Raw genomic sequence first — 24,113 nt, 5'->3', positions numbered from 1 at the left:
ACAAGAGATGTAATCACAGACTGCGTGGAATACTAAGTGCAAATTATTATAGCCATGCCCCTTAGTAGTACTTTTGGAGATATCAGATATGTTATGCAGACAATTTTCTGGCAGTTGAAGCTCTTCTAAGAAAACAATATAACCTATCCTGTGTTGGTCAGGCTTACTATTGAAAATGTGAGACTGGTGAGGATAGATCGCCATCTTGTGGTGTTTGCTAAATCTACAAAGAATATATCTTGCTAATTTTCCTTTTCTTTGTTTTTTTTTTGTTCTATTCAATTACCTTTTTCCACAATCATGTGAGTATATTATACATTTAATATGCTGTTTCCTAAGAGAGCACTTTTATAGGTCTTTGTCACACTCGTTTGTGCATTAAAGCACTGTAGTAGCCTCTAGGTAGGTGCTAGAGGTAGGAGATTTGTTAGGACAGGTACATTTAGGCAGGCCTGTTTGTTTTGATCTGGGCCTACGGGGGTACGCTACAGCACATTAAAGGCATAGTCCACCTTTTTTTTAAATATTATTCATATTTAAAAAAAAAAAAATTGCACTGAAATCTGGTGAGTTGCACAGGCTCCTGTATTGTTTATGAAGGTGAGGATTTGATTTTTTGTTATATGGCTTAAAGCAAGACTACAAATACAGTGTAGTGTTGCTTTTTATCCACTTAAAATGGCTTGGCGCTTAGGTAGGTCCTTTTTGACGCAGTTCCCTTCTTCCTCTATTGATATACTAGCTTTATTAGCTAGTCTATTTAATGATGTGTCTTTAGTTTCAGGTCTCTTATATTGTGGACACACAGGCGCTGTACCTGGGCTCAGAATACAGCACTTTTTTCAACATTATTTTTGGAATATCTGCCTTTTGGCGTTCCTTCCGCTGGCCCGGGAAACTCTAAGCAGACCCTTGAGTGGACGTACGTGGGAAGCCAGGCAAGAAGTTGCATAAAACTTATTTTTAACCTTGTGGATACTAATGTAGTGTCAATCAACTATAAGTAAGTGAACTACATCTGTGGTCATTTTGAAGGTTTGCTATGGTGGTGATATTAATTACTAACCTTTTTTTGCATTCTGTAATTTATCAGATGTAATTTTCTCTGTACGAACTTTGATGAAGGAAAGAACTTCTAAAACGCGCCGGATCAGGGAAAGCTTACCACATTTCATTTTAACTGTATTCATAATTGTCTATCTTGTACAAGCATTGTATGTATTTATATATATATATATATATTCTTTTGATATGCCAGTCTTTCTGCAATAAAATTATATATTTTTTTCATATACATTTTCTATTTTATTGTAGTAGTGCCTTAAAAGTCCCACTTTAGGGGTATCCCCCTTCTCTCTTAAAATGGCTATAATCACCACTGTGCATAAAGCGAGACACGCTCCCCTCTTGTCACTGCACTCATCACATTATATTGCCTCTCCTTTTACAGATCAGATACAGATTTTACAGATTTGTAAACTCACAAATCCCTGTTCTTTTCTCAGAGGAGATGCAGATTGTTTAGTTCCTAATAGCTAGGAACCACGATCTCTCATCTCCTATAGTCAGTGCCCTCCCCCTACAGTTAGAACACACAGTCAGGTAACACAGTTAACCCCCTTGATCGCCCCTAGTGTTATCCCCTTCCCTACCTACCCTTTTTATTGTACTGATCGCTGTATAATTGTCAAACGTCCCAAAAGTGTCCGATGTGTCCGCCATGTCGCTGTTATGATAAAAAAACAGATCGCCGCCATTACAAGTAAAAAAATAATAACAATAAAAATGCCATAAATCTTTGTAGACGCTATAACTTTTGTGCAAACCAATTAACATACACTTATTGCAATTTTTAATACCAAAAATATGTAGAAGAACACATATTGGCCTAAACTGAGAAAAAAATTGGCTTTTTTAAAAAAAAATTGGGGATATTTATTCTAGCAAAAAGTACAAAATATTGTGTTTATTTCAAAATTGGTGCTCTTTTTTTTCTTTATAGCGCAAAAAATAAAAAACGCAAAGATGATCAAATACCATGAAAAGAAAGCTCTATTGTGGGAACAAAAAGGACCTCAATTTTGTTTGGGTATAGCATAGCACAACCGCGCAATTTTCAGTTAAAGCAACGCAATGCTGTATCGCAAAAAATGCTCTGGTCATTGAACAGCCAAATCCTCCGGGGCTGAAGTGGTTAAAAAGTACCTGTCATATGCCCAATGAAATCATCTAGCATTTCAATAATGCTTTTTGATAGCAGTAAACTTAGAGTGGATTACCACCCAAAAGTGGAACATCTGCTTATACGCATCCCCGCACCCACCCCACGGTGACACATTTGGTTTTGTAAAGCCTAGCTGAAAAAGTCCACCCCCCCTTTATGAAAATATCAATTAAATGTATTAAAATACACTAAACTTATTATTAGTGGACAAAAATAAAACAATTTTAAAATCTAAAACTGTATTAACCACTTCAGCCCCGGAAGAATTTACCCCCTTCCTGACCAGAGCACTTTTTGCAATATAGCACTGCGCCACTTTAACTGACAATTGCGCGGGCGTGCGAAGTTGCACCCAAACACAATTTACCTCCTTTTTTTCCTACAAATAGAGCTTTCTTTTGGTGGTATTTGATCACCTGTGTGGTTTTTATTTTTTGAAAAAAAAAATATAGCGACAATTTTGAAAAAAAAGCTATATTTTTTACATTTTGTTATAATAAATATACACAAAAAAAAAATATAAAAAATAAAAATGTTCTCAGTTTAGGCCGATATGTATTCTTCTACATATTTTTGGTAAAAAAAATTGCAACAAGCATATATTGATTGGTTTTGCGCAAAAGTTATAGTGTCTACAAAATAGAGGATAGATTTATGTCATTTTTATTCTTAATTTTTTTTTTATTAGTAATGGTGGTGATCTGCGATTTTTATTGTGACTGCGACATTATGACGGACACATCGGACACTTTTGACACTATTTTGGGACCATTGTCATTTATAGTGATCAGTGCTATAAAAATGCACTCTATACTGTGTAAATTACACTGGCAGGGAAGGGGTTAAACACTAGGGGGCGATCAAGGGGTTAAGTGTGTCCTAGGAAGTGATTCTAACTGTGGGAGGGGGGGTGGGCTACCTGATGACAGGTAGGAATCTACCCGTTCTGCCACTCCGTGACACGATCGCGGGACACCGTCAGACATCGAGACCGTGGGTTCCGCAGGCACGGTCACGGAGCACGCGGCGGGCGTGTGCCACACCAGCAGCGCGCGTACCCAAAATACAGCTTCTTAAAGGGGACATACCTGTATGCCCATTTGCGCAGCCGTGCCATTGTACCAACGTATATCGTTGTGCGCTGGTCGGCAAGCGGTTGAGTTAATAAAGCTCTGTGTGGAGAAGGTCTTGGGGCTCATTCACAAGGGTGCTGTGGCCTGTACAGTGTGAACCAGTGGTTTCTTTATGTGACTGGAGTTGGGTACAGATACTGCCACATAAAGAAACATGAAGCTTCGCAGCAATGGAAGAAATTATAAACCCATCGAACAAGACCCATTCTAGTGAATAGAGCTGCTTTGCAAGTGCCCCACAGCCACTTGTGTCACAGGCAGATCCCCAGGATCGCAGCTCATCACTGTTTCATAAACGGACACCATAGCCATCTTCCGAAATTCAAATTTAAAATAGAATGAATTCCAATTTCAAACAGAATGAATTCTAATTGGAATAGAAAAGATTATAATAGAATTTAAAAGAATAGAATAGAAAATAAGAGAATAAAATAGAAAAGAATACAATAGAAAAGAATAGAATAAAATATCATATTCAAAATTCGAATTTCGGAAGATAATTATATATGTATTATATTTAGTGATGGACGAACTTCCGACGGGACGTTTCGCAAAGTGGCCAAAAGTTCGCGAATCTTGCGGTTCGCGGCGGACCCCATTCACTTTAATGGCAGGCGAACCTTAAAAACCTCCAGGTCATATTTTCAGCCACAAAATACTTACTAGCTGTGCACACATAGTCCCACAACATAGACACTGACATAACAAAAGTATTAAGTGAATCTGGGATCCACAACGGCAAGCATTCTTTTTTTATCTGTGAAATTTTGACAATTCAGGAGCGCATGAAGGCCATGGAGGAGAGGCAAGGTCAGGCCAGGCTATGAAGGGGGTGCAGGAGATGATCAGTGCCACAGTCAGGGCAGCGCAGACCTGTGCCAGTTTCCCAGTGTGCCAACCTGTGCTTGAGCCCCTCCCTCTGCCTGGCCCTTACCTCCACCTATGCAGGGCTCCACTGCGGTGGTCCGGAGGTGCCAGTCCAGTGCTGATCATCAGCCATTGTGTTGGCACTGCCTGCTGATTGGCTTCTCCACTGCTATCTCCCTCACTGTCTGAAACCAGCACCGCGATAGAGACTGAGCACTGACACCAGCACCGTGATAGAGAGCACTGACACCAGCACCGAGATAGAGAGCACTGACACCACACCAGCACCGAGATAGAGAGCACTGATACCACATCAGCACCGAGATAGAGAGAGAGAACTGACACCAGCACCGAGATAGAGAGAGAGCACTGACACCAGCACCGTGATAGAGAGCACTGACACCAGCACCGAGATAGAGAGCACTGACACCAGCACCATGATAGAGAGCACTGACACCAGCACCGAGATAGAGAGCACTGACACCACACCAGCACCGAGATAGAGAGAGAGCACTGACACCAGCACCGTGATAGAGAGCACTGACACCAGCACCAAGATAGAGAGCACTGACACCAGCACCGAGATAGAGAGCACTGACACCAGCACCGAGATAGAGAGCACTGACACCAGCACCATGATAGAGAGCACTGACACCAGCATAATTAGATATCTCGGAGTAGGCAGGAACAGCGGGGACCAACCTCCTTGGGCTGATCTGGTTACTGTCATCAGACTGCTGGCGGCTGTTGCTACCTCCTCTTCCTGATCCAATGCCAAGAATGGCTGCGCATTGGCAATGTCTTGTGATGGATCGGAAAATAATTCCTGTCACTCAAGCAGAGGGTATATGGTGGTGGTGGTGTTGGTGGTAGTGTCTTTGGGGGTGCACACAGCAGAGATTGAAGAGGGTGCAGATCAAGAGGATGAGGAGGGTGCAGAAGAGTAAGGCTGAGTGAGCCACTCAACCAAGTCTGGTGCGTCCTTTGACATAATCGAACACACCTTCTGCAATTTGCCACTTTGGCTCAAGCCTGTTGCTCCTTCCCTACCCCTACCACCCCTGCAGAAGGGCCTGCTTCTTCCTCTGCCTGTCATTTTTTTAATGACCCTGTGACAAAAGTCTCTAGAGAAGTGCAGTATATGTGGAAGAAGGTATATAACACCCCGCTTCAATCTGTTGTTTTGGGGGGCCACTGGTCTATCACACCAGTTATAATACTTTTTTCTATTTGCGTTTGTCACTCTTTGTAGTATCGCTGCAGAACGGCTCAGCAGTCACAATGCTGCACAGTGTAAATGCACTATACTATGCTTTCTATATTTGAAAGTATTTCATACGTGTATTACACCCTTATATACTGCACACCAAATAGTACACCTATACCAGTCCTTAAAAGGACCTTTGTGGACCTAATAGTAGCTAGCTAGTAGCTAGTGAATTGCAGACTGTCCCTGCTCCAAACACCAAACAGCCCCTACACTGAGAAACGTCAGCTGCAGAATCGGTCAGCAGCACTGCATGCAGTGCACTATAATGTGCTTTCTATATTTGAAAGAAAGTATATTATATGTGTATTACAACCCTATATACTGTACACCTATACCAGTCCTTAAAGGGACCTTTGTGGACCTAGTAGCTAGTGAATTGCAGACTGTCCCTGCTCCAAACACCAAACTGTCCCTCCCTACACTGAGAAACGACAGATGCAGAATCGGTCAGCACTCAGCAGCACTGCAGTGCACTATAATATGCTTTCTATATTTGAAAGAAAGTATATTATAAGTGTATTACAACCCTATATACTGTACACCTATACCAGTCCTTAAAAGGACTTTTGTGGACCTAATAGTAACAGCTAGTGATTAGACTAAATGTCCCTGCTCCACACAGCTTCCTTTCCCTACACTGACAAAAGACAGAATGTAAAATGGCCGCCAGATCAGGTCTATTTATAAGGTAGGGGGTATGTCCATGTGCTGAAATGTCTCAATTGGCTGTCCTGTACCCCATGATGGATGTGTCATGGGTCAAAGTTCTTCACAATGTAAACGACTATGTCCTCTGCGAACAGCGCTAGAAGTCCGACAGTTTGGTGAATCGCAAATGAGCGAAGTTCGCCGCAAACCGGCCGCCGGGCGAACCGCAAGGCCATCTCTAATTATATGCTTTCTATTTTATTGTATTGTTTTTCTATTCTATTATTTTCTATTCTATTGTATTCTCATATTTTAAATTCTTTTCTATTCTATTTTCATCTTTTCTATTAGAATTCAAATTCATTCTATTCGAAATTCTAATTTTAGAAGATGATTATATATTTTTTATATTTTTATTCTTTTCTGTTCTATTGTTTTTCTATTTTATTATTTTCTATTATATTCTTTTCTATTTTTTTCTGTTCAAATTCGAATACATTCTATTTGAAATTCGAATTTTGGAAGACAGTCATATTCTTTCTATTCTATTCTATTCTAATGCTTTTCTATTCTATTATCTATCTATCTTTTCTACTATTTTGGTTTTCATTGTTTTGGATTTTATTCCAATGTATCCAATTCAAATTAGAATTTTGGAAGACGGTCATATTCTATTTTATTTTATTATATTCTATTAAATCCTATTCTATTATTTACTATTCTTTTATTTTTATTCTATTGATTGCTTTATTATTTTACAATCTATTTTATTGTATTCTTTTCATGAAAATCGATTTCTATTTTTTTCTAATTCGATTTACATTTTTAACCCGAATCAAATTGTTTTCGAATTCCGTTCAGCTTGATTAAGAATTAGATGCAAATTTGTTTTTTGAATTTGATTCAAATTTTGTTTTGTTTTTTCCTGATTTGAATCGTTATTTCGAATCCGTTTAAATTAGTTTTGTAATGAAAAATTTGTCCGAATTTCTATTTGGAGCGGAACGAACTGCACATGTCTTACCTTCACCTTTTTCTATGAATCGTTTGGGAGCACTATCAACAGGGCCGTCTTTAGCGCAGGGCAAACGGGGCACCTGCCCTGGGCCCAATGTTTGTAGGGGGGCCCGCATTGCTACCCGCGAATTGGGGCCCCAATGAAGGTTTTGCAGAGTGCGCAGAGGACACGGGACGGGAGGCTGTATTCCCATGCTAGCCAGCTGAGAGGGGCGGGGCCGGGAGCTCCACTGACGCTCTGACCCCGCCTCCGTGCAGCCTGTATGCTCTGAACAGAGCGGCTGAAGTGAGAGCCAGTGATCGGAGTGGGAGCGTCAGTGGAGCTCCCGGCCCCGCCCCCGGACCTCTGTATTCCCCAGCCAGTATAGAGGGGGCGGGGCCGGGAGCTCCACTGATGCTCCCACTCCGATCACTAGCTCTCACTACAGCCGCTCTGTTCCGAGCATACAGGCTGCACGGGGGCAGGGTCAGAGCGTCAGAGGAGCTCCTGGCCCCGCCCCCTCTCAGCTGGCTTGCGCGGGAATACAGCCTCCCGTGTCCACTGTGCACTCTGCAAAACCTTCATTTGGGGGCCCAATTCATGGGTAATGGGGCCCCCCTACAAAGCATCAGTGGAGCTCCCGGCTGTTGTAGTGAGATCAGAGAATGGAAGCCCCGCCCACACACCTCTAAATGTATGTAGTGAGTTTGGCTGCTCAGGTATGTTCTTACACCCATAAAAATGCCTGACTGCTTAAACCCTGAGCTGTGTTATTCAACTGTCAAGCTGTGCGTTGCTAAAAGTTCTCTGATCATCACCTGCAGTATGTCCGCAGTCTCTGATTGTCTCCTGCAGTATGTCCGCAGTCTCTGATTGTCTCCTGCAGTATGTCCGCAGTCTCTGATTGTCTCCTGCAGTATGTCCCCAGTCTCTGATTGTCTCCTGCAGTATGTCCGCAGTCTCTGATTGTATCCTGCAGTATGTCCGCAGTCTTTGATTGTCTCCTGCAGTATGTCTGCAGTCTCTGATTGTCTCCTGCAGTATGTCCGCAGTCTCTGATTGTCTCCTGCAGTATGTCCGCAGTCTCTGATTGTCTCCTGCAGTATGTTTGCAGTCTCTGATTGTCTCCTGCAGTATGTTCGCAGTCTCTGATTGTCTCCTGCAGTATGTTCGCAGTCTCTGATTGTCTCCTGTAGTATGTCCCCAGTCTCTGTCTCCTGCAGTATGTCGCCAGTCTCTGATTGTCTCCTGCAGTATGTCCGCAGTCTTTAATTGTATCCTGCAGTATGTCCGCAGTCTCGGATTGTCTCCTGCAGTATGTCTGCAGTCTCAGATTGTCTCCTGCAGTATGTCCGCAGTCTCGGATTGTCTCCTGCAGTATGTTCGCAGTCTCTGATTGTCTCCTGCAGTATGTCCGCAGTCTCTGATTGTCTCCTGCAGTATGTGCGCAGTCTCTGATTGTCTTCTGCAGTATGTTCGCAGTCTCTGTCTCCTGCAGTATGTTCGCAGTCTCTGATTGTCTCCTGTAATATGTCCCCAGTCTCTGTCTCCTGCAGTATGTCGCCAGTCTCTGATTGTCTCCTGCAGTATGTCGCCAGTCTCTGATTGTCTCCTGCCATATGTCCGCAGTCTCTGATTGTCTCCTGCCGTATGTCCGCAGTCTCTGATTGTCTCCTGCCGTATGTCCGCAGTCTCTGATTGTCTCCTGCAGTATGTCTGCAGTCTCTGAACCTCTCCTGTAGTATGTCCCCAGTTTCTGTCTCCTGCAGTATGTCGCCAGTCTCTGATTGTCTCCTGCAGTATGTCCGCAGTCTTTAATTGTGTCCTGCAGTATGTCCGCAGTCTCGGATTGTCTCCTGCAGTAGGTCCGCTGTCTCAGATTGTCTCCTGCAGTATGTCCGCAGTCTCGAATTGCCTCCTGCAGTATGTTCGCAGTCTCTGATTGTCTCCTGCAGTATGTCCGCAGTCTCTGATTGTCTCCTGCAGTATGTGCGCAGTCTCTGATTGTCTTCTGCAGTATGTTCGCAGTCTCTGTCTCCTGCAGTATGTTCGCAGTCTGATTGTCTCCTGTAATATGTCCCCAGTCTCTGTCTCCTGCAGTATGTCGCCAGTCTCTGATTGTCTCCTGCAGTATGTCGCCAGTCTCTGATTGTCTCCTGCCATATGTCCGCAGTCTCTGATTGTCTCCTGCCGTATGTCCGCAGTCTCTGATTGTCTCCTGCCGTATGTCCGCAGTCTCTGATTGTCTCCTGCCGTATGTCCGCAATCTCTGATTGTCTCCTGCAGTATGTCTGCAGTCTCTGAACCTCTCCTGTAGTATGTCTGCACTCTCTGACACTCTCCTGTAGTATGTGTATTAATGTGCCCCTTTACTTGCTCAATTATTTAGGATTGCTCCACTGCTCAGTGAGAGGTAATGATGTGTATTAGCCTGTAGCAACCAATCAGCGAACAGTAGTGATCTGCTTTAATCTCTAGCAGCCAATCAGTAAGTGGTAATGATGTGCATTAACCTTTAGCAACCAATCAGCAAGCAGAAATTATGTGTTGTAACCTCTAGCAACCAGCCAGCGAGCAGTAAGGATAGGCTGTAACCTCTGGCAAACAATTGCAATTACTGTGTGATCTGCTGCAGTAAACTGATTTTGAGTCTACCTGCTATTTTTTGTATGTCTCAGAATGGAGGGGGGGCCCCAAGAAAATGTTTGCCCAGGGCCCAATCAAAATTAAAGACGACCCTGACTATCAACATTTGTTCACTATTGTATGACATTTCTACAAAGAGCACGGTTATATCTGAATGAGGAGATCATCTAATTCATTATCACTGCACTTTACTTGCACTTATTTATCTATTTATTTATTTATTAAGGTCACTGACAGTTTTTTATTCACTATGAATTAATATATTGGTCCATTGCCCCAATTTTTCAAACAGGGAGCCAATACCTGCAACTATCGGTCTCCCCTGTACAGGAGTAACATTCTTATGTAGTTTGGGCATGTGGTGAAAAATGGGAATCTTGGGAAAGTCAACCATCAGAAACTCTGCTACCTTGGTGTTTAACACTCCCATCTTCACACCCGTGTCAAGCAGGTGGGATAACTGTTGCTTGAAAAAAAAGGTGTGGGATCGGCATCAAGGACCCGATATGTGGTGTTATCCTGCAGTTGACGGCATCAAGGACGTGATATGTGGTGTTAGCCTGCAGTTGATGGCATCAAGGACGCGATATATGGTGTTATCCTGAAGTTGACAGGCCAGAATCAAGGACGCGATATATGGTGTTATCCTGCAGTTGATGGGCCGGCATCAAGGACGCGATATATGGTGTTATCCTGCAGTTGACAGGCCAGCATCAAGGACGCGATATATGGTGTTATCCTGCAGTTGACGGGCCGGCATCAAGGATGCGATATGTGGTGTTATCCTGCAGTTGACGGCATCAAGGACGCGATATATGGTGTTATCCTGCAGTTGACGAGCCGGCATCAAGGATGCGATATGTGGTGTTATCCTGCAGTTGACGGCATCAAGGACGCGATATATGGTGTTATCCTGCAGTTGACAGGCCAGCATCAAGGACGCGATATATGGTGTTATCCTGCAGTTGACGGGCCGGCATCAAGGATGCGATATGTGATGTTATCCTGCAGTTGACGGCATCAAGGACGCGATATATGGTGTTATCCTGCAGTTGACGGGCCGGCATCAAGGATGCGATATGTGGTGTTATCCTGCAGTTGACGGCATCAAGGACGCGATATATGGTGTTATCCTGCAGTTGACGGCATCAAGGACGCGATATATGGTGTTATCCTGCAGTTGACGGCATCAAGGATGCGATATGTGGTGTTATCCTGCAGTTGACGTATTGCCTCTGCTCTATAGTCACTGACATTCTGAACCACGACCGAGCCACCCTTGTCAGCTGCCCATATAGTCAAATCAGTACATGATTTAAGACTATCAATGGCAGATCTTTCTAAAGGAGTTAAATTATCTCTGCTGCCAGTTGATGTGGTCGTGGTTCCATCTGCAAGTTTAACCAGCTCTTGCTCCACTAAAGCCTTAAACGTTTCTATGGCTGAGTTTCTGCTGTTAACTGGATAAAAATGACTATCTCCTCTACAGAGTCTTTCACTATTCCTTACATACTCCCTGTGGATTCAGATTGAAGCCTCCCTAGATCAGATCTACCAATATGATCTTGAAAGTTAAATGTAACATTTGACATCTCCTGTGGTGCGTCTTCCTGAAAGGCTACAAGTGAATCCACAGGGAAAGAAAAATGTTTTCTCAAAGTTACATTCCGTATAAATCTATTCACATCCAGTAAGGTACTAAAAATGTCAAAATGAGTCTGCAGAGCAAAAGATAAACCCTTAGAGAGTAGAGAAATGTCTGCAGATGTTAAAGACACATGTGAAACATTAATAACATTGGTAACAGAGTCTGTTGTATTAATCACCTGTCTCAGTCTCTTTTGCTTCTCGTTTGTCAGGAGTAGGTTGTGTTTTGTGGAGACATGTCTTCCCCTTATGCCGCGTACACACAACCGGACTTAGGTCCGATAGACTTTCGACGGAGTTCTGACAGAGTTCTGACAGAGTTCTGATGGACTTTCCGAATGAACGGACTTGGCCAAACACAATCACACCAAAGTCCGACGGATTCGAACGTGATGACGTACGACCGGACTAGAATAAGGAAGTTCATAGCCAGTAGCCAATAGCTGCCCTAGCGGCAGTTTTTGTCCGTCGGACTAGCATACACACGAGCGGATTTCTCGGTAGGAACTGGGTCCGGCGGAGTTCTGGCAGAAAAATTTGAAACATGTTCCATTTCTAAAGTCTGTCAGACTTTTGCAAATCAAAAGTCCGCTGCAGCCCACACACGATCGAATGGTCTGCCGGAATTGTTCCGTCGGACCTTTGATGTTGAAAAGTCCGGTCGTGTGTACGGGGCATTAGAGTTTCCACAAAAACATCAAGCCAAACCTGAACGCTTTTGTGGAGGCGTGCCTCCCCCTCCTTGTTTTTCTTTTCCCTTTTGGTTTTGTTTGTTTTGTTTTGTTGTTTTTTTGATCCCTGGAGTACCTGTTTTTTTTTTTTTATGATTCTTTAGCAAAAACGGATGACACAGAGGTCCTAGAATCAAATGAAAGACCATCTCCCATGGTGTCCGAGTGCTCTGATTGGGAATCTGACAGCTCCGGTGAATGGAAGCTAACATGCCTCGGGTCCCTTCGCTGATGTTTCCTTCGAATTTGAGGATAGAATTGTCAGGGCTAGACTCAGCCCTTCCTTCTCTAAGCTGGCCGCTCAGCTGTTAGCTAATTGCCAACTCCCATCTCTCTCCATAATTACTCAGCTGTTGATAATCCTGCTCGTCGGTCCTGCTACTTAAGCCGTCCAGTCAAGAGGATCTCTGCCTTCATCTTGGTCAACATCACAATAAACATCTCCTGCGTTCCTGTTTAAAGATTGGCTTTGCTGACATCCCTTCTGGCTCCTGATCCTGCTTGCTGTTCCACTACATTAATCCCTGACTTCTGGCTTGGCTGACTATCTGTTATGGTTACTGAACTTTGGCTATGTTTTGACTACGTTTGTTCTTTTTATTTTTATTATTAAGCAAGTGTGATTTAACTGTACTTCTGTCTCAGTCTCATTTCGATGGTTTCTGACAAGAATGTGGTCTGTCAGCCCTACTACGAACATACACATTGCCTGTTTAAAGTGGTTGTAAACCCTTACAACCAACTTTGACCTACATGTAAGCCTAGATTAAGGCTTACCTGTATGTCCAAGAAATATCTCCTAAACCTACACGGTTTAGGAGATATTTGCCGAAAGACAGGCACCGCTGTCTACAGCGCATGTGCATGCGCATGTGATGCATAGTAGTCCATTATGCTTTACCTTTGCAGGGAATGAAAGAGGAAGTAAACCCATCAGGGTTTACTTCCTCTTTAATAGTCCTGTAGATCTCTCGAGTACTTTTGTCTTTTTTTATGCATAATCTCCTGCTCCAAAGTGTTTACAGTTGTACAGAGATCTTCATTGAGAGAGAGATAAATTGTCAGTGACTGGGAGTGTATTAAATCTTTAATGAGTTTCAATCTCTTCACTAATTGCACACAGCAGATTTTCTTCATGAGCTTCTAAGGAGCATTTGGATAACATGTTGTTCCAATCGACCATAAATTCCTCTGTGTATGTGGTGCAGTGGAATTTCTTGATTCTTAATCCTTGTGGGATCATCTTTTCCCCTATGTACTGTTTCAAGCCAGTCGCCTCCCACCACAGTCGAATTTCCTTCATAGGAGCCATTTTTTGGCTGTTAACCACTTCAGCCCCGGACCATTTGGCTGCCCAAAGACCAGAGCACTTTTTTGCGATTTGGCACTGCGTCGCTTTAACTGACAATTGCGTTGTGCGACATGGCTCCCAGACAAAATTGACGTCCTTTTTTTCCCACAAATAGAGCTTTCTTTTGGTGGTATTTGATCACCTCTGTGTTTTTTTATTTGTTGCGCTATAAACAAAAAAGCGTCAATTTTGAAAAAAAGCTATATTTTTTACTTTTTCTATAATAAATATACCCCAAAAATATATATAAAAAAAGTTTTTTTTCCTCAGTTTAGGCTGATATGTATTCTTCTACATATTTATGGTAAAAAAATTGCAAAAAGCCTATGTTGATTGGTTTGCGCAAAAGTTATAGCAACTACAAAATAGGGGATAGTTTTATGGCTTTTTTTAACATTATTATTATTTTTTTTTTAGCAATAGCGCCGATCTGCAATTTTTATCAGGACTGCGACATTATTGTTGAAGTGTCTGACAATTTTGACACATTTTTGGGACCATTGTAATTTTTACAGCAATCAGTGCTATAAAATTGCATTGATTACTGTAAAAATGTCACTGGCAGTGAAGGGGTTAACCATTAGGGGGCAGTGAAGGGGTTAAGTGTGTCCTATTGTGTGTTCTAGGGTGGATGGGACTGTGCAGGGGAGATGACAGATCGCTTGTTCATACTCTGTATGAACAGACGATCTGTCTGTTCTCCCCTCAGAGAACTGGAAACTGTGTGTTTACACACACAGATCCCAATTTTCCGTGTGCCCTGAGCGATCGCGGGAGCCCGGCGTTGATCTTGGGCACTTGCATGGGCTCTGTGGGCAAGCAGGGGGCACGTGCGCCTCCTAGTGCCTGTCTATGGTACCGATGTACCATGACAGCGATTCGCACAGCCAAGCCATGTTGCCACAGTATAACTGCAGTGGCTGGTCGACATGCGGTTAAACAGAGTAGTACATACAGTGTCTTCTGATATAAGAATGTGATCTTTAGTATACACTTGTGAGATCTTGGATTGCTGATCCATTTTAGAATCCCACAAACCGTGTTGTACACCAACGTATAAAATATTCAAATACTAATAGGTACTCACTGGTGCAGATATGCAGTAAAATCGGCGAGGAATGTCAACTTCCATACAGTCTGATAAGAAAGAAAATTCTTACTTCCACAGGGCATGTTGCATGAGAAACTCAATGATTGAAACAAAAATACTCACTGGTATGGCAAAATAAAATACTTGAAGACTACGTCTTTTCTCGATGACTGTCTTGTCTCCTTGATGGTAATGTGTTTGGATCAAACCCTCCAGGAAGCCATCACTGCCCACGGCCAATCATAGGTAGTGAGGCATTTCCCGACTGACAGCTGCACATACACACGCTGCCTATGATTGGGGGTGTGCAGTGGCGACTTCCTGGCGGATTTGATCCGCACACGCCCGAACCCAATCTTACCCCTTGAGCTGTCTGCTGATAAATTAGTCTCTTGCTTCAGGTATTCTCCATCAGGAACAGGAAATGCCAAAAGGACTCCATGGAACCTGGGGTTAGGCCCCTCTTCCTTGGCTGATCTGCAGATTCATAAAGGGCACTTTCCTCTCACTGTCCCCATTCAAGCAAATATTCTTCACTGTACTAATAGGTCTCTTTGTTCTTGTTTCACACATGCGGCTGCTTTGTTGGATTTGGAGCATGCTTATGCTAGCCATACACACATAGGTTTGATAGGACGCATCCACTGTTAAGCTGACAGTCTTCCACCTGGCTCCTTTGAAGTTTCTTGAGCTCTGTATGACCACTATAAGTCATGTGACAATTACAATCAAGGCACATTATAATGGTCCCTAAGTTGATAACCAGTTGGCACATCCTAGTTCTGAACACATAATACAGTTTTTAAAAAAGCTGACACCCCGCAAAGAAAATTATTTTGGTGAAACTTCAGTGTCACTTACAACTCCACTTCTTCCTCTCCAGCTCAGGCATGTACTGGCCATCGAAACTACCGGGAGATTCCCGGTGGGCCGATGGCTCAGTGGGCCAGTCAGGTGCAGTCCTGGAGCTGCTCCTCTCTGACAGTGAGTGATCGCGATTTCACTCCTGTCAGGAGGAGCAGCTTCCGTCATATGCTGGAGAGAGCATTAGGCTTTCTGCTCCCTCCAGCCTGCAGGGGGAGATAGACAGCCGGTGTCTAATCATATAAGGTCCCCCATCAGATAGCGTCCGCTGTGTACTGCGCATGCGCAGTACACAGCAACACAGATTCCAAAAATAGCCGAGGATGAACGGCGCCTGCGCACTGAGGCCAGGTTCTAGCCCCACCATCCAAGTGGGCATAGAGTAGGAATAAAAAAGAGCCGAGCGCAGCGAGGCCGAGCCCGAAGCGTGGCGAGCAAAGCTCGCCCGCGAGGGTCCGTCTAATTTTCACAACCCTACAACCCTTGGATGGTGGGGCTACCACCTCCACTCACAGCGCAGGCACTGTTCAGCTTCGGAAACTTTACGAAGCTTCTTCTGCCCCATACTGCGCATGCTCAGTACGGGGCGGACGCTATATGATGGCCGGACTGAATATGCCAGAACACCGGCAGACTTTGCTTTCTCTCTCCCCTATCACTTGTTATCACATGACTGGAGAGAGGAAGAAGAGAAGCTGCCTTCAGAACTGTGAGTAAAGGTGGGAGGGAGACACTCTGATCTAAGGAGGCTGCTGATGGGACTCTGATGTAAGGAGGCTGGTGATGGGACTCTGATGTAAGGGGCTGGTGATGGGACTCTGATGTAAGGGGCTGGTGATGGGACTCTGATGTAAGGAGGCTGGTGATGGGACTCTGATGTAAGGAGGCTGCTGATGGGACTCTGATGTAAGGAGGCTGCTGATGGGACTCTGATGTAAGGAGGCTGGTGATGGGACTCTGATGTAAGGGGCTGGTGATGGGACTCTGATGTAAGGGGGCTGGTGATGGGACTCTGATATAAGGGGGCTGCTGATGGGACTCTCATGTAAGGGGCTGGTGATGGGACTCTGATGTAAGGGGGCTGGTGATGGGACTCTGATGTAAGGGGCTGGTGATGGGACTCTCATATATGGGGGCTGGTGATGGGACTCTGATGTAAGGGGCTGGTGATGGGACTCTCATATATGGGGGCTGGTGATGGGACTCTGATGTAAGGGGCTGCTGATGGGAATCTCATATAGGGGGACTGGTGATGGGACTCTGATGTAAGGGGCTGCTGATGGGAATCTCATATAGGGGGACTGGTGATGGGACTCTGATGTAAGGGGCTGCTGATGGGAATCTGATGTAAGGGGGCTGGTGATGGGACTCTGATGTAAGGGGGCTGCTGGTGGGACTCTGATGTAAGGGGGTGCTGATGGGACTCTGATGTAAGGGGCTGCTGATGGGACTCTGATGTAAGGGGGCTGCTGATGGGACTCTGATGTAAGGAGGTGCTGATGGGACTCTGATGTAAGGGGGCTGCTGATGGGACTCTGATGTAAGGGGCTGCTGATGGGACTCTGATGTAAGGGGGCTGCTGATGGGACTCTGATGTAAGGAGGTGCTGATGGGACTCTGATGTAAGGGGGCTGCTGATGGGACTCTGATGTAAGGGGGAGCTGAAGGGACTCTGATGTAAGGGGGTGCTTATGGGACTCTGATGTAAGGGGGCTGGTGATGGGACTCTGATATAAGGGGGTGCTGAAGGGACTCTGATGTAAGGGGGTGCTGATGGGACACTCAAAATGTAAGTGGGCCGGTCAGGATGAAGTCCAAGGCCAAATTTCTGTCCCAGTCCAGCCCTGCTGCAACTCTTACCATTGGGGTCCCTCGAGGTTCTGTCTTTGGACCTCTATTATTCTCGAGCTACACATCCTCCCTGGGTCAGCTGATAGCCTCCCATAGCTTCAACTACCATTTATATGCTGATGACACCAAAATGTATCTCTCTACCCCTCAGCTCACCCCATCAGTCTCCGACAATCATTGATTTACTAACAGACATATCAGCCTTGATGTCCTACCATATCCTCAAACTGAATCTATCTAAAACTGAGCTCTTAAGCTACTTGCACACTAGGGCATTGTGGGCGCTTTAGCATCGCTTTACCGTCGTTTTAGCAGCGCTATGTGGTTAAAACTGCCCCACTAGCAGCCAAAAAAAGGGTTAAAATCGCCCGCAAACCGCAACTGCATTGTTTTCTATGGGAAGGGGCGCTTTAGGAGCGGTAAATACACCGCTCCTACAGCGCTCCAAAGATGCGGCTTGCAGGACTTTTTTGACCATCCTGCAAGCGCACCGCTCCAGTGTGAATTACCTCGGCTCCAATGTGAAAGAGACAGCAGCGACTGTTTCATGGCACTTTGCAGGCACTATTTTTAGCGTCCGTCCCCACATGCCAGGATGCTAGGGGTAACCTTAGACTCTGAACTGTCCTTTCAGGCCCACATACAATCCTTGTCCAAATCATGCCTCCTTAGCCTCCGCAACATTTCTAGAATACGCCCCTTTTTAACTAATGACACCACCAAGCTTCTAATTCACTCCTTGGTTATCTCTCGCCTGGAATACTGCAACCCCCTCCTCATTGGATTACCTTTATATAGACTATCACCCCTTCAGTCCATAATGAATGCCTCTGCAAGACTCATCCACTGTACCAACCATTCAGTGTCCTCCACCCCTCTCTGCCAATCCCTCCACTGGCTTCCACTCACCCAACGAATAAAATTCAAAGTACTAACAATAATTTACAAAGCCATCCATAATTCTGTCCCCAGCTATTATCACTAGTCCCAAAATACCAACCAAGCCACTCTTTTCGGTCCTCCCAAGACCTCCTGCGCTCTAGCTCTCTTGTCACCTCCTCCTGTATAATAATAATAATAAAAATGTAACAATTTTATTACAGCATCATTAAAAATAAAGCATTAGAAATGTGTGATTACATGTGTTACACAGTTTTTGCTTTATTTTGCCAAGCTACATTTTGGTTGCGTACATCATGCAGTACTGTGCAAAGATTTTAGGCAGGTATGAAGGAATGCCGTAAAGTAAGAATGTTTTCAAAAATATATATACCGTATTTATCGGCATATAACACGTACTTTTTCCCCCTTAAAATCGTGGGGAAAATCGTGGGTGCATGTTATACGCCGATCTCCACTGTCTGTGAGCCGAAAAAGAGTGAGTGGTGCCGAAAAAGAGCGAGCACTGCCTGAAAAATACAGAGCGCCACTGAAAAAGACAGAGCGCCGCCGAAAAAGACAGAGCCGAGTGCTCGGCTCCACTCGCAGTTATGCCGTGCCGCCTCCCTGCTGTCTCTGGAGCGAGTGCTGCCGAAAAAGAGTGGGCGGGACTGCGAGACGAGCCGAGACGAGTACAGCTGAGTACACAGGCTCTATCTCGGCGGCGGGAAATTTAAAAGTGTCACAAATGACACTGGGCAAGGCTGCAAACAGCGCTGGGCAAGGCTATTTAAATGCCCCAAACGGCGCTGGGCAAGGCTGCAAATGGCACTGGGCAAGGCTGCAAATGGACACTGATCATTCTGCAATGATGGGCAAGGCTGCAGATGGACACTGATAGGGCTGCATGGATGGGCATTTAAATGTAAGGTTTTTTTCCTTAAACTTCCCTCCTAAAAGTTTATTTCCTTAAAATGCCCTCCTAAACTTAGGGTGCGTGTTATACGCCAATAAATACGGTGTGTGTATATGTATATATATATATATATATATATATATATATATATATAATATATATATATATAATTTTTTTTTTTTTTATCAATTTACAAAATGCAAAGTAAGCAAACAGAAGAAAAGTTTAAATCAATTCAATATTTGGTATGACTTCCCTTTGGCTTCAAACTAGAATCAATTCTTCTAGATACACTTGCACACAATTTTTTTAAGAATTCACCAGGTAGGTTGTTCCAAATATCTTGGAGAACAAACCACAGATGTAGGCTGCCTCATATCCTTGTCTCTTCGTGTAATCCCAGACAGACTTGATGATGAGATCAGGGCTCTGTGGGGGCCAAATCATCACTTCCAGGACTCTTTGTTCTTCTTTACACTGAAGATAGTTCTTATTGACATTGGCTTTATGTTTGTGGACGTTGTCCGCTGCAGAATAAATTTGGGGTCAATCACGTCTCCCTGAAATCAAATCTTTCTAAACTGAGCTAATAATATTTCAGTGCATATTAGCTCAATTCGGACATGGATATTGATATACTGAAGTAAACAAGAACATGGAACTAATACTTTCTGCACTGTTTGCTTGCAAAACGCGTGGCTGTGTTTGCCCAGTACTGTGTAATAAAGAAGCTTTATTAAAAACACCCTGTGTCTATTTATCTGCAGTAATCATGTCTGCAGCTTGTTACAGTGTGCCAAGTCTCCATGTACATTTTAGCATGTGGAGAAGTCAGCAGGGGATTTTTAACCACTTACCAACCAGAAGGTAGGTAGTGCCATGGTTGGGATTCAAACCAGCAACCCTTTCTGCTGCTAGGCAAACATGCTAGCCACTACACCACTGTACTGGCCAAATAGAGCTTTCTTTTGGTGGTATTTGATCCCCACTGGATTTTTTACTTTTTCTTATATAAATGAAAAAAGACTGAAAATTTAGAGAAAAAAAAACAACATTTTATACTTTCTGTTATAAATCAATCAATAGAAAAATAAAAAAAAATCAAGGTGTTAACTGTGTGCCTAACAAGTGTAATGTGTGCTGCTTTTACTTACTGACCTGGCTGTTTTTCTCCCTGCTTTTCCATTAGACGAAACAGCCAGATCGCTGTTCTCAGAACTCTGGGCTGTGATTGGACACAGCCGATCAGCATGCTTCAACTGAAATCATTGGCTGATATCTGTTGCCAAACTCATGCTGTGTCCAATCACAGCACAGGTCAACAACGGGCATGTGCATGTGTGCCGCCAAGCCAGGAAGTGCACTGCAACATGCCCGTACAGCCTGGCTGTGCTGCCCACTCACAGAAGATTTACCATGGGCAGGTCGGAAAGCATTTTAAAATCTGTCTTTCATTTTATTAATGAATATAACATTGCTGGCCTCTACAACTAAACCCCACATGAGTGAAACACATTAAAGGATCTCTCTATGAATGGGGTGTAAGTAGTCTAGCAATACACACCAGACCCAGGGAAAGGCTACCCAGCCAGGAACATTCACGAGTTGTACAGAGATGGAACAGTGGATTGAAAACTCAGAGGTGCTAACAGCATCTGTCTTGAGAAGCAGAATGCCACCTAGTCGCTCCAAACACAAATGGGGAGGCTTCCAGGAAGTTTGGCATGTCCTGCTCCTGAACCTTTCCCTAATGCTAAGCGCTTTCCCTAACAGATGAGTATCCTGTCCCTAAAATGAGAGCCATATACAGAAGCCAGGGTCTTAAATAGACTCTGCCTGAGCCAAGATGGCCAAAGTCACATGGGGTGCCTGCAACCAATCAGATAGCAGCCTCTCTTTTCCTCACGACATCCTCCCCATCTGTATTGGACTGCCTGAGGATAAGCACCATTTTCTTGTAGACCAATCAGAGCTTGATGAGCCAATGTATTTCCCATCCATCAACAGCCATCGTTGTAGCCAGTTTGGTGGAGAGACTACTCTGTGAGGCTTGAGACCGGTATCCTTTATTTTTTATTTTTTGACTGCTTATTGCTTGCATCAGGTTTCATTGTAAACGTGTTCTTCAGTGGTTATTGATGGGGTCTGCTACAAGTGAGGTCCATTTTCTGTGCTTGATATAAAGGCTTCACATAGATATTTTTAAGTAGCACATCCAGTGCTTTTCCTGCCCTGCTTGTCCAGGATTTACAATCTCCAGAGCCCTGCAGAAACTGTAATGGGGTACTAGAGGGTGTTATAGAAGGAGAAGGCTAGTCAGTTCACATAAGTGAAGGCAGAAAAAGAGCAAGTGGTCCATCGAGTCAGCCCCATTTTGTTTTTACTTTTTTTTTCTTAGTACAGATCTACGGTATGTTATTTCGTACCATGTACTGTTGATTGATTCCTTACCACTGCTGGAAGTCTATTCCAAGCAAGCATCTGATGAGTGAACACAGATAAAGTAAAATAGAATAGGGCACTGAACAGCACAGTGTTCTTTGAGTTTGGAGTGGAGCTCAACTTTACATGACGTGGCAAAGATAGGGACTTTGTTAAAGGATTCTATTGTGCTGGTTTAGTACTTTATTATCCTGAGCCAGCCGCTTACTCCCCCTCCACTGCCAGTGAGCGCTGAAGGGGCAGAGCAGAGAGCCTTTGACTGACAGTTACCAGCATACCCACGGTTGATCCAGAGGAAAGCAAAAAACTCCAGCTAAGCATGATCCAATTTGCCTCAGTAGGGGAAAATACTCCTTCCTGATCCCCCGAGAGGCAATCAGATATTCCCTGGATCAACTTTACCTATAAATGTTAGATCCCAGTTATATTATGTACATTTAGAAAATGCCCTTTTTTAAAGCAATCTATTGAGCTGACCAGAACCAGTTCTTGAAGGAGTCTATGCCAAATTTCACAGCTCTTACTGTGAAGAAACCTTTCCATGTTTTAAATCTCTTTTCCTCTAGATGCAAAGAGTGCCCCCTTGTCCTCTGTGATGACTTTAAAATGAGTAACTCTACACCAAGTTCACTATATGGATCAGTTACTGTATGTTCCGTATTTATTGGCGTATAACACACACTTTTTTCCCCTTAAAATCAGGCGAAAATCCTGGGTGCATGTTATGCGCCGTTCCCCACTGTCTGTGAGGGCAAGAGGAGTGCCACCGACATTGACCAATCCCAGCCGAGTGTACTGTGTACTCAGCTAGGCTCCACTTGGCTCCGCTCGCAGTCACGCTCAGTCCCACCTCCTAGCCTTTACGTCCTGCCACTGGACCGGTGTTGTGTCCATCATAGGAGCCGGGCCAAGGGGCGGAACGGAGGCGTGACTGGGAGCGGAGCCAAGTAGCTGAGTACACGAGTACACAGAACACTTGGCTTAGCTCGGTCTATGTCGGTGGTGCTCTTCTTGCCCTCAGAGACACTGGGGCGAGCCAAGAGGAGCCGAATATCTTGGCTATGACGCTAAATTAAAAAAACAAACATGCTGCAAATTTGGGTAAGTCTGCAGATGGACACTGGGGAAGGCTGCAGATGAACACTGGGGAAGGCTGCAGATGGACACTGCAAGGCTGCAGATGGACACTGGGGAAGGCTGCAGATGGATGCTGTGCAAGGCTGCATTGATGGGCATTTAAAATGTATGTTTCTTTCCTTAAACTTCCCTCCTAAAAGTTTTTTTCTTTAAACTTCCCTCCTAAACTTGGGGTGGGTGTTATACACCGGCGTATATTATACGCCGATAAATACAGTATTTATACATGTTGATCATATCCCCCCTTGATCTCCTCTTCTCAAGAGAGAATAAATTCAGTTCCTCTAATCTTTCCTCATAGCTGAGTTCCTCCATGCCTTTTATCAGTTTGGTTGCCCTTCTCTGTACTTTCTCCAGTTCCCTGATATCCTTTTTTAGAACTGGTGCCCAAAACTTAACTGTATATTCCAGATGAGGTCTTACTATTTTGTAAGCTTATTAGTGAAAGATGACCAGCTTATCCACATAAGAACAGAGAAAATGGCCGAAGGTATGTGGACTTCATTACAAAAACTGCATGAGCGTTCAAGCCTCAACAGTAAGTTGTTTCTACTAAGAAATCTTTATAAGATGATATTAGAAGAAGGCCAGCAAATGTGTGACCCTGTGAAAGCTATGCTAGAGATCATAGAGCAGCTACGCACCTTTGGAGAGGACATCAAAGATAACCATATTGTTACCCTCCTCTGCAGCCTTCCAGAGACATATACTGCTCTTATTCATGTTTTAGAAACCAGGCCCGAGCAGGAGCTGACACTGGAATATGTCAAAGGCAAATTAATTGATGAATAGGACAGAAGGAAAGAAAATACGCACCATGATGACAAAGCTTTTAAGATGCACAAAGCACAACAAATAAAGCAGAGCCTGTTTTTTCTGTAAAAGGACCGGTCACTTAAAAAGGATTGTTCTATCTGGAAAGCCAAGCAGCGAAAGCTAGAGCTATCCCCTACAAGAGTCAAAGCAGCCACAAAGGAAACTGCAGTCACATCATGGAGTGGCACCTTTAAAGTAACACAGAGCGGCAAGCCATGCTGCTGGTGCATAGACTCAGGTGTGACAAGCCATATGACTAGCGATGAGATCTTCTTTACAAACATTGATTACAGTGCAAAAGACAAAGTTTTCTTAGCAAACGTGGTGGGTTCAGCTGGCTATAGAGCATTTTTCCAGGGGAAATGGAGTGCGGAAGGGTGGCCAGAGAGTAGCATTCAGCCGGCTTTCTCAAAAACCTGGTACTGTTGGAGCAGTTTCCAATTGTCTTGGTGGTTGAGATATGGGGGGAAGGCTTTTCACAATAAAAAGGTTCGCTTTCACTGTGACAATATGTACATGGTGTCAGCGATTAATTCTACATCGGCATCTTCTCCACTAGTGGTGCGCCTTTTGTGACATTTGGTTTTGCTTTGTCTCCGCCTAA

The 24,113-nt window shown here is 44.1% G+C and overlaps 1 long non-coding RNA gene across 1 annotated transcript; it reads left to right on the top strand.

Moving 5' to 3' along the window:
* The first annotated feature begins 782 nt into the window (after positions 1-782).
* LOC143989026 (uncharacterized) lies at positions 783-1,292 on the top strand. Its single transcript, XR_013276960.1, has 2 exons — positions 783-1,003; positions 1,094-1,292. It is a non-coding gene; the product is annotated as an uncharacterized LOC143989026 (long non-coding RNA).
* Positions 1,293-24,113: the final 22,821 nt, after the last annotated feature.

Source organism: Lithobates pipiens, unplaced genomic scaffold, assembly GCF_037356315.1.
Source record: "Lithobates pipiens isolate NorthernLeopardFrog02 unplaced genomic scaffold, aLitPip1_a1.2 Scaffold_18, whole genome shotgun sequence".
In the NCBI taxonomy this organism is placed as follows: domain Eukaryota; kingdom Metazoa; phylum Chordata; class Amphibia; order Anura; family Ranidae; genus Lithobates; species Lithobates pipiens.
Note: the sequence above shows the minus strand (reverse complement) of the source record. Positions and strands in the feature narration are given on the sequence as shown.